The sequence below is a fragment of the Triticum aestivum genome, chromosome 3B (genome assembly GCF_018294505.1).
Source record: "Triticum aestivum cultivar Chinese Spring chromosome 3B, IWGSC CS RefSeq v2.1, whole genome shotgun sequence".
Classification (NCBI taxonomy): Eukaryota; Viridiplantae; Streptophyta; class Magnoliopsida; order Poales; family Poaceae; genus Triticum; species Triticum aestivum.
This window is the reverse complement of record NC_057801.1, coordinates 850860863-850871533: the sequence shown is the minus strand read 5'-3', so window position 1 is coordinate 850871533 and position 10671 is coordinate 850860863.

The following is a 10671-nucleotide window of genomic DNA, read 5'->3' as shown; positions in this document are numbered from 1 at the left end:
AGCTCTCCAGGGGCATTTGCAGATCTGCCTCGCAGTGTATCTGATGCCGCCGCATTCTATCGAGCCGAGGAGGGGAGCTCAACGGAGAAGGTCTTCTGGTCTCAGTATGCTGAGGCCGGCCATCCGGTGCCCCCTAGCGACCAGCTGAAGCAGCTGGTCGAGCTCCACAAGGCGGCCGAGCAGGCCATGAAGGGCCTCATAGTCCGGCTGTGGCCTGGAGAGGCCATGCCTGGGAGCTACTTCGGCCTCGTGCGACGGTTGGTGGATGCGTGCCCCTGGGTGGAGGTTATCAAGCGCTCCGCCTGTATTGAAGGTGCTCGTCGGGCCCTTGCCCGCGCAAAGGTGCATTGGGGCAAGCTGGATGCGGAGAAGCTAATCACTGACGCGCCACCAGCGGGCAAGGAATATCGTACGCCCGAAATGTACTATAAGACTGTCCTGAAGGGTGCCCGCAAGATTGCGGATGAGTGCCCCAGGGATGTAATTATTGAGTAAATTCGCAATGTGTTATCCTGTGCGCTGAAAACTTTGTTCATATGCGCTAAGCAACGCTTGTTAATTTAAAATATTACCTTCTGTGCGGCCGTTTATTAAATCTGAGAGATGGCAAGTCGTCGGCTTCAGCCCCCATGCCACGAGTGCTGGGGTGTTCGGGATAAACTTGAGCACTCTTGTTCCCATTTTTGGGTCCATCTAGGGAGGCGCTCAACACAACGAACAAGGCAACCGGACTTATAGTGCTTGAACACTCTCACTTAGCCATAGAATTCTATAATTTTAAATTTCGGCGAAGCCCCTAGTATTCGGAAGACCGAATTAGGGGCGCTATCCACGCCTTCGTCGGACATTATCCGGAACTTCGCTCGAAGCGGCGTAGGTCTTTAAGGACCCGAAAGGACCTCTCGAACAGCGACCAGTCTCTCGCCTTATCATGACAGTCAGTTTTAGCTTTCTCCACTGAGGCGTTAACCCGGCTCAACCGGGGCGCAATCGCAGTGGTTCTCCCAGTGCTACCTTAGCCGATAGAACGGAACGTAAGGTGCCAAACATGGGAGCCGGGCAAACCCAACTATTGACCCAAGACATGATTCGGAGCCGATTCATATAATGCTATAAGTTCGGGGTGCCGCACTTGTGAAAGTGTTCGGACTTTATCACACCATAATGCGGGGAACATAAGCCCCTGGTGTATTTGGCCGTACCAAAATGTACGGATGCAACATGTCGTAAATGAACATATATATATAAGGTAATGCAATTATGGGCAAAAAGTGCTGCATTTTATTCGAGAAGATCTGCTATGAGTGCGGAATGATACAAATAGTGCGGAAAGCAAGGGATTGGACGAATTAAAGGCGTCTCCCTCCAGGGGTAGGCCGCGGAATGGTGTATTTAACAAATTTAATGCTCGTAATGGAGACCACCTGAGTGTTCGTCGCGGCCTTTGTCCCTCCCTGGCTGTTGCATCATGAGTTCGGCAGGTTCGCCGCCGGACAGAGTTCTGTATAAAAAAAAGAAAATAAAAGATAAAAAGAGCGACACACTTGGGAGCCCCTGGTGTGGTCGAACCGCACTCTGGGTCTGTTGTGGTTGTGCCTCTCCCCCTATGCCCATGGTATCTCCAGGGCGTAATTATGTACGCGGAGAGTTTGTCTTACAATTGTGCGAGGGCTGGGGTTGAGGCCGCATTGCTACGCGTGCTCGGAACGTGCCAGGTGGTCTTGGTTGATGTTGCTCCGGGCGCGTTTGGCCGTGTCCGGTCGTTTAACGGCCGGACTCGAAAATTGCCTTAAAAGGCTGCTCTGTACTTCTGCCGCGAGAGCCGCTGTATGTTCCTCCGTTCGGAGGGAGCGTTCTGTGTTTCCATTGACCGTGATGACTCCACGAGGGCCTGGCATCTTGAGCTTAAGGTATGCATAATGCGGCACCGCGTTGAATTTTGCGAACGCGGTTCGTCCGAGCAGAGCGTGATAGCCACTGCGGAACGGGACTATGTCGAAGATTAACTCCTCGCTTCGGAAATTATCCGGGGATCCGAAGACCACTTCCAGTGTAACTGAGCCTGTACAACTGGCCTCGACACCTGGTATGACGCCTTTGAAGGTTGTCTTTGTAGGTTTAATCCTTGAAGGGTCTATGCCCATCTTGCGCACTGTATCCTGATAAAGCAGGTTCAGGCTACTGCCGCCGTCCATCAGGACTCTCGTGAGGTGAAATCCATCGACGATTGGGTCTAAAACCAATGCGGCGAATCCGCCATGGCGGATACTGGTCGGATGGTCTCTTCGATCGAAAGTGATCGGGCAAGAGGACCATGGGTTGAATTTTGGGGCGACTGGCTCCATCGCGTATACGTCCCTTAGTGCACGCTTCCGCTCCCTCTTGGGAATATGCGTTGCGTATATCATGTTTACCGTCCGAACTTGAGGGGGGAATCCCTTTTGTCCTCTGTTGTTCGGCGGCCGGGTCTCTTCCTCGTCATCGCTGTGTAGCCCCTTGTCATTGTTTTCGGCGATTAATTTGCCTGCCTGCTTGAATACCCAACAATCTCTGTTGGTGTGGTTAGCTGGCTTTTCGGGGGTTCCATGTATTTGACAGGAGCGGTCGAGTATTCGGTCCAAATGGGACGGGCCCGGAGTGGTTCTTTTGAATGGCTTCTTCCGTTGACCGGGCTTGGAGCCTCGGAATCCGGCGTTGACTGCCGTATCCTCATTGCTGTCGCCGTTAATGCGGCGTTTGTTTTTGTTTCGACGCAACCTGCCATTGCGGTCCTTGGTATCCGGACTGCCAGCGTTTTTGCTGAGGTTGTTGCTGCGAGCTAGCCAGCTATCCTCTCCCGCACAGAAGCGGGTCATGAGTGATGTGAGGGCTGCCATGGATTTCGGCTTCTCCTGTCCTAGGTGCCGGGCCAGCCACTCGTCGCGGATGTTATGTTTGAAGGCAGCGAGGGCCTCTGCATCCGGACAGTCGACGATTTGATTTTTCTTTGTTAAGAACCGTGTCCAGAATTGCCTGGCCGATTCGTCTGGCTGCTGGATTATGTGGCTTAGGTCATCTGCGTCCGGTGGTCGCACATACGTGCCCTGGAAGTTGTCGAGGAATGCAGCTTCCAGGTCTTCCCAGCATCCAATTGACTCTGCGGGCAGGCTGTTAAGCCAATGCCGAGCTGGTCCTTTAAGCTTGAGCGGGAGATATTTGATGGCGTGAAGATCGTCACCGCGGGCCATATGTATATGGAGGATATAATCCTCAATCCAAACCGCGGGGTCTGTTGTGCCATCGTAGGATTCGATATTAACGGGTTTAAACCCTTCAGGGATTTGATGATCCATTACTTCGTCAGTGAAGCATACTGGGTGTGCGGCGCCTCTGTATTGAGCAATATCGCGACGTAGCTCGAGAGAGCGTTGTCTGCTGTGTTCGGCCCGGCCGGAGTAGTTGTATCCGGCGCGACGGTATTCGTTGTGGGTCTTGGGGCGCCCACGTGATCCATAGATAGATCTGGATTGTCTTGCCTTGTCCTCCAATATGTCTCGCAAGTCCGGCGCGTTCCCTCGTGTCTTCATGCTTTTTGAGCAATGCCAGGGTACGATTTTGGTGGAGGGTTTGCGTGCCTCTCTGTCGCGGCCACGAGGTGGTCGGTCTGCCGTATTGTGGGCTGGTGATGCAGGTTTGTACGCTTCCTCCTCTAGTCGGGGGAGCAACTTGCGTTTTGGGTAACTTTTGGAGGGGCGTTCGAGTTCATACTCTTCGGCCACGAGGACCTCGGTCCATCTGTCGGCTAGTAAGTCTTGATCAGCTTGAAGCTGTTGCTGCTTTTTCTTTAGGCTGTTTGCCGTGGCCATTAGCCTGCGTCTGAAACGCTCTTGTTCGACGGGATCCTCAGGCATGACGAATTCGTCGTCGTCGAGGCTTGCCTCTTCTCCGGAGGGAGCTAAGTAATTATCATCCTCGGCCTCGTCGTCTGCCGTCCTCTCGTGAGGGCTTGCTTCTGCCTCCTCTTGCGCTGGATCGTGCTGGAGGGGGTTGTCTTCGGCACTTTCCGGGGTGCTATTATCTCCTGTGCCGGAATCTCCATTCTTGCTGTGGCGGGATTTAGAGCGGCGCCGCTGACGTCGGCGCTTGGGCTGTTTCTTTAAGGAATCGGCCTCCGCCGCTTCTTCGCCGTCCCCATCTTTTGGGGTGTCCACCATGTATATGTCATATGACGAGGTGGTCTTCCAGTGTCCTGTAGGCACTGGTTCTTGATAGTCTCCGGCATCGTTGTCCATACCGTCGATGTCTTCGGAGTCGTAGTCGAGTACGTCGGTTAGATCGTCGACGGTGGCTACGAAGTGGGTGGTGGGTGGGTTCTGAATTTCTTCGTTGTCCGCATCCCAACCGTCCTGGCCATAGTTCGGCCAGGGTTCTCCGGATAGGGAGAGATGCTTCAGCGAATTTAAGATATCGCCGAAGGGCGAGTGCTGAAAGATGTCCGCAGCGGTGAATTCCATGATCGGCGCCCAATCGGATTCGACTGGCAGGGGCGCAGGAAGTTCGGGGTCCGGTAGAGAGTCCGGCACCTCGGAGTCATGAGCTTTGTGCGGGACGAGGTAAGTGTTCGGCTCCATCGCCGTAGAGGTTGCAGCTCCCGAGGCGGTGTTCCGCCATCCGTCCTCGATCTGAGCGATCGGCTCCGAACTATGGGTCAGAGCGGATTCGTGTGCGGCCCCCAAGGTGCTGTCCGGCGGCAGAGTTAGGTCATGCCCATCGTGACAGCGCGGCTCGCTCGGCTGTGGCTCAGACCCGTCGAAGATCAAGTCCCCGCGGATATCGGCCGTGATGTTTAGGCTCCCAAACCTGACCTGACGGCCAGGGGCGTAGCTTTTGATCTGCTCCAGATGGCCAAGTGAGTTGGCCCGCAGTACGAAGCCGCCGAATATGAAGATCTGTCCGGGGAGAAAAGTCTCACCCAGGACTGCGTCGTTGTAGATTGAAGAGGCCATCAAGCCTATCGATGACGACACAGAGGAACTCTCAATGAAAGCACCAATGTCGGTGTCAAAACCGGCGGATCTCGGGTAGGGGGTCCCAAACTGTGCGTCTAGGCGGATGGTAATAGGAGACAAGGGACACGATGTTTTACCCAGGTTCGGGCCCTCTTGATGGAGGTAAAACCCTACGTCTTGCTTGATTGATATTGATATTGTGGATGTTTACAAGAGTGGATCTACCACGAGATCAAGGAGGCTAAACCCTAGAAGCTAGCCTATGGTATGATTGTTGTTGTATGATTGTTCTACGGACTAGAGCCATCCGGTTTATATAGACACTGGAGAGGGCTAGGGTTACATACAGACGGTTACAATGGTAGGAGATCTACATATCCGTATCGCCAAGCTTGCCTTCCACGCCAAGGAAAGTCCCATCCGGACACGGGGCGAAGTCTTCAATTTTGTATCTTCATAGTCTTGGAGTCCGGTCGATGATGATAGTCCGGCCGATGATAGTTCGGCTGATGATGGTAGTCCGGCTATCCGGACACCCCCTAATCCGGGACTCCCTCAATACCCATGAAGTGTTGAAGAATCTGTGGGCCCTCTGGATTGAACTCCCACAGCCGGAGAGGGCGGCGTTTGCAGGGCAGGAGACGCCTAATCAGCATAACCTGAATTACAACCACCATATCGACCTCCCTCGTTTGGAGATCTCGAATCCGGCCCTGCAGTAGGGGCACGTCCTTTGACGACCCCCAGTCGAGCCCTCGGTTGACCCACGACATCAATCGTCGTGGAGGTCCCGAGCGGAATAAGGGCGGCGGCTTTTGTCTGCGGCCCCTCGGAACGGTAATATAGAACCACTCTTGCTGCCATAAGCCGAGCTCCTCTTGGAAGGAGCCAGCGGGCCACGGGGCATCGGCCCTCCTACTTATGGCCGCCCCGCCGCACTTCGCTTGACGCCCCCCGATCATCTTCGGCGCCACATTGAAGGTCTTCAGCCACAGGCCGAAGTGAGGGGCGACGCGAAGGAAGGCTTCGCAGACAACAATGAATGCAGAAATATGGAGGATGGACTCCGGAGCCAAATCGTGGAATTCCAACCCATAGTAAAACAGGAGCCCTCTCACAAAGGGATCCATCGGGAAGCCTAAACCCCGACGGAGGTGGGATACAAAGACGACATACTCGCCGGGCTCGGGGGTGGGGATGGCCTACCCTTCGGCGGGCAACCTGTGTGAAATCTCACAAGCCAGGTACTTGGCCTCCCGCAGCTTTAGCACGTCCTCCTTCGTGACGGAGGAGGGCATCCACCGGCCCTGGAGGCCGGAACCGGACATCATCGAAGGTCCGAAGCGCTCGAATCTGGAGCTCTAGGTGCTGGAACTTGGAGTGGGGAGAGGATTCGATGGAGGATTGAAGAAACAAAACGAGCCTTGGTCCCGTTATAAAGAGGTAGAATACCAAGAGCCGTCTCCGTGACCGTGTGGGACTCGCCTTCGATAGAGGGGGCGTGGCGACGGGCGCGGTTGGGTTACCCACGTCTGTATTGATGAGAATCCCGGATTAAGGGGAAACACGATCTCTGCTTCGACAAGACGTGCCAAGGAAACCGCTTCGCTAAATGCGCTGAGGTGGTAGAGTAAAAAATGATTCAAGTAATGGCTTGGTAGTGGCGTGACGTCATGCCGCGAAAAAAAAGTCAGCAGATTGAACTTGTGTATATATTATTCTCTCTACGGTGAAATGTGGAATTTATTTTGCAGAGCCGGACACTATTCTGGTGTTCACAATCTTCTATCATTCGGAGGAGGAACCCACCTTGCAATGCCAAGCAATATACGCACCGGACTTATCGTCATTGAAGCCTGGTTCAGGGGCTACTAAGGGAGTCCCGTATTAGGGGGTGTCCGGATAGCCGGACTACCATCATCAGCCGAACTATCATCGGCCGGACTATCATCATCGACCGGACTCCAAGACTATGAAGATACAAGATTGAAGACTTCGCCCCGTGTCCGGATAGGACTTTCCTTGGCGTGGAAGGCAAGCTTGGCAATACGGATATGTAGATCTCCTACCATTGTAACCGACTCTATGTAACCCTAGCCCTCTCCGGTGTCTATATAAACCGGATGGCTCTAGTCCGTAGGACAATCATACAACAATAATCATACCATAGGCTAGCTTCTAGGGTTTAGCCTCCTTGATCTCGTGGTAGATCCACTCTTGTAAACATCCACAATATCAATATCAATCAAGCAGGACGTAGGGTTTTACCTCCATCAAGAGGGCCCGAACCTGGGTAAAACATCGTGTCCCTTGTCTCCTGTTACCATCCGCCTAGACGCACAGTTCGGGACCCCCTACCCGAGATCCGCCGGTTTTGACACCGACAGATGGCGTCTTCATCCTCCTGTGCTGAATCTTGCTGGAGTGGGTTGTCTTCGGCACTGTCTGGGGTGTTATTATCTCCGGTGCCGGAATCTTCATTCTTGTTGTGGCGGGATTTAGAGCGGCCGCTGACGCTGGCGCTTGGGCTGTTTCTTGGAGGGGTCATCCTATGTTGTTCCTTTGCAATTCCCATCCTTTGGGATATCCACCATGTATATGTCATATGATGAGGTGGCTTTTCAGTGCCCGGTAGGCGCTTGTTCTTGGTCGTCTCCGGCATCGTCGTCCATACCGTCGATGTCTTCGGAGTCGTAGTCTAGCATGTCGGTTAGATCGTCGACAGTGGCTACTAAGTGGGTGGTGGGTGGGCTTTGAATTTCTTCGTCGTCCGCATCCCAACCGTCCTGGCCGTAGTCCGGCCAGGGCTCTCCTGATAACAAGAGATACTTTAGCAAACTCAAGATGTCGCCGAAAGGTGAGTGTTGAAAGATGTCCGAAGCGGTGAACTCCCTGACCGGCGCCCAATCGGATTTGATTGGAGGGGGCGTGGGAGGTTCGGCGTCCGGCAAGGAGTCCGACACCTCGGAGTGACGATCTTGATGAGGGACAAGGTCAGTGTTCGGCTCTATCGCCGTAGAGGTTGCATCCCCCGAGGCGGTGTCTAGCCATCCATCCTTGATCTGCGCAGCCGGCTCCGAATTGAAGATTGGAGCGGGCTCGAGTGCGGCCTCTAGGGTACTGTCCGGCTGTAGAGCTAAATCATACCCGTCGTGACAGTGCGGCGCACTTGGCTGTGGCTCGAATCCATCGAAGATCAAGTCCCCGCGGATGTCAGCCGTGAAGTTCAAACTTCCAAATCTGACCTGACGGCCAGGGGCGTAGCTTTTGATCTGCTCCAGATGGCCAAGCGAATTGGCCCGCAGTGCAGAGCTGCCGAATATGAAGATCTGTCCGGGGAGGAAGGTCTCACCCTGGACTGCGTCATTGTTGATGATCGAAGAAGCCATCGAGCCTATCGGTGACGACACAGAGGAACTCTCAATGAAAACACCAATGTCAGTGTCAAAACCGGCGGATCTCGGGTAGGGGGTCCTGAACTATGCGTCTAGGCGGATGGTAACAGGAGACAAGGGACACGATGTTTTACCCAGGTTCGGGCCCTCTTGATGGAGGTAAAACCCTACGTCCTGCTTGATTAATATTGATGATGTGTGTTACAAGAGTAGATCTACCACGAGATCAACGAGGCTAAACCCTAGAAGCTAGCCTATGGTATGATTGTTGTTCGTCCTACGGACTAAAGCCATCCGGTTTATATAGACACCGGAGAGGGCTAGGGCTACACAGAGTCGGTTACAATGGTAGGAGATCTACATATCCGTATCGCCAAGCTTGCCTTCCACGCCAAGGAAAGTCCCATCCGGACACGGGACGAAGTCTTCAATCTTGTATCTTCATAGTCTTGGAGTCCGGCCGATGACGATAGTTAGGCTATCCGGACACCCCCTAGTCCAGGACTCCCTCAATGGTCTTTACACCCAATCCCGCCATAGACGAATCCTGGCCGCAATGATATGTGACATCAATGGGCTTGCCTGCGTCACCGCTTTGGTGAGGAGGTGGGCCATCCTCGACCCCATCCGCCTCGACGATGGAGACTATGTAATTTCTGGTAGCATTAATTAATTCTATATTGATTTGGCGGAAGGACATCACGTCTTCTGGAAGCATTAATTAAACTGTATATATAGCTGTTGCCGTAACTTTTGCAAGTAATTTTCTGCATGCATGTTTCCGTGGCTCAGTCAGACGCTTTAAAAGATTTCCATCATTGGCCAGGGCACTCAGCTTTTCTGTTTCTTTCAGTCTTTCTTTCTTTATGTCAGCCAATGCCCCTAGTTTTTCATTAAGAAATTCCCCAACCTCGACAATATGCTTGCCCCGCCATGTTTTCGTGTGGGGCCTGGGCAGATCTGCCGCTGAATCTTGTCTGCCGCATCGTGGACGGACTTGATGACCTGAAGTGCTACGCGAGTGCGCAGAGCACTTTCCCGCTATGGCGTTCCGCACTCACGCCACCGTCGTCGTCGCTGCTCGTGGCCCACAACGACGATCCAGCCAAGCGTTGCATCAACTCTGCCATCCAGCGTTGCCACTGTAACCTCGATCCTCATGCTTCGCTCCTGCGGGCTCCCCCCATCCCTTCAGGCAAGCTCTGCCCCGCCGCATGCCTCTCCTGCAAGATCACCATAATCCCTCGGTTAGGACTTGTCTTGGTTGCTGCGGCGGATGGCTTTCCCTCTTTGTCTGCATTGACGATGGTCATAGTCTGCTTAGCCTCTTCCACCCCATCATGGCCGCTGAGATCCTCCTGCCCCCGCTTATCTACGACATGTGCCTCGTCTCTAAGATGGTCTTTACACCCAACCCCACCACAAACGACTTCCTGGCCGCCGTGATATGTGACATCAATGGGTTTGCCCGCGTCACTGCTGGGGCCAAGAGGTGGGCCATCCTCGACCCCATCCGCCTCAACGATGGAGACCAGATCACCGACCTCCTCTACCACAGAAATGGTATGGTCTACTGCCTCACTCGGTTTAGAGATGTCCACGTGCTCCACCTACCGCAGCACCGCTGCAGGAACCTGTCATCCTCGAGGGCCACACATTAGCACATCATGTAGTGCATAACAAGCGGATCATCCAGATGCACGGGACAGGACCAGCTCTAAATGCACGAGCCACTATAGAGACATTGTTGTTATCTATAGGAAGGAACCTACTGTTCGACGCCGCCACCAACTTCACCCCTCCATATAATACAATCTCAATTTGGAGACGTATCAGTCTCACATTGCAATGATCGAGCGTGTCAGTGTTCAAACAACGAGCGTTGGCCGAATTTAAGTGTACATGCCACTTTTGTGATATAGGAATAATATTTTAGTTGTTTGTTTGAAGCAAATCTGTGATTTCTGAACAACATTAATATTTTGTACAACCTTCGATCCAAATTAGTTGATCAAGTTTTGATAAGATACAAATGGATCCAACACTTAAACATGTCTCTATACATCCTTCTTTAGTATAATATCAGCCAGCTAACGCGGGACTGATGGAGTATATGTTTATTTTCAAGCAAACACGGCTTACCAAAAACAACAAAAAAGAGAAAGAAATCACGATTTACGAAGGAGAAACATTTGAGTGTTATACGTAATTTCTAGAAGCATTAATTAAATTCTTTATTGATTTGGCGGAAGGAAATCAAGTCTTCTGTAAGCGGTAATTAAATTATA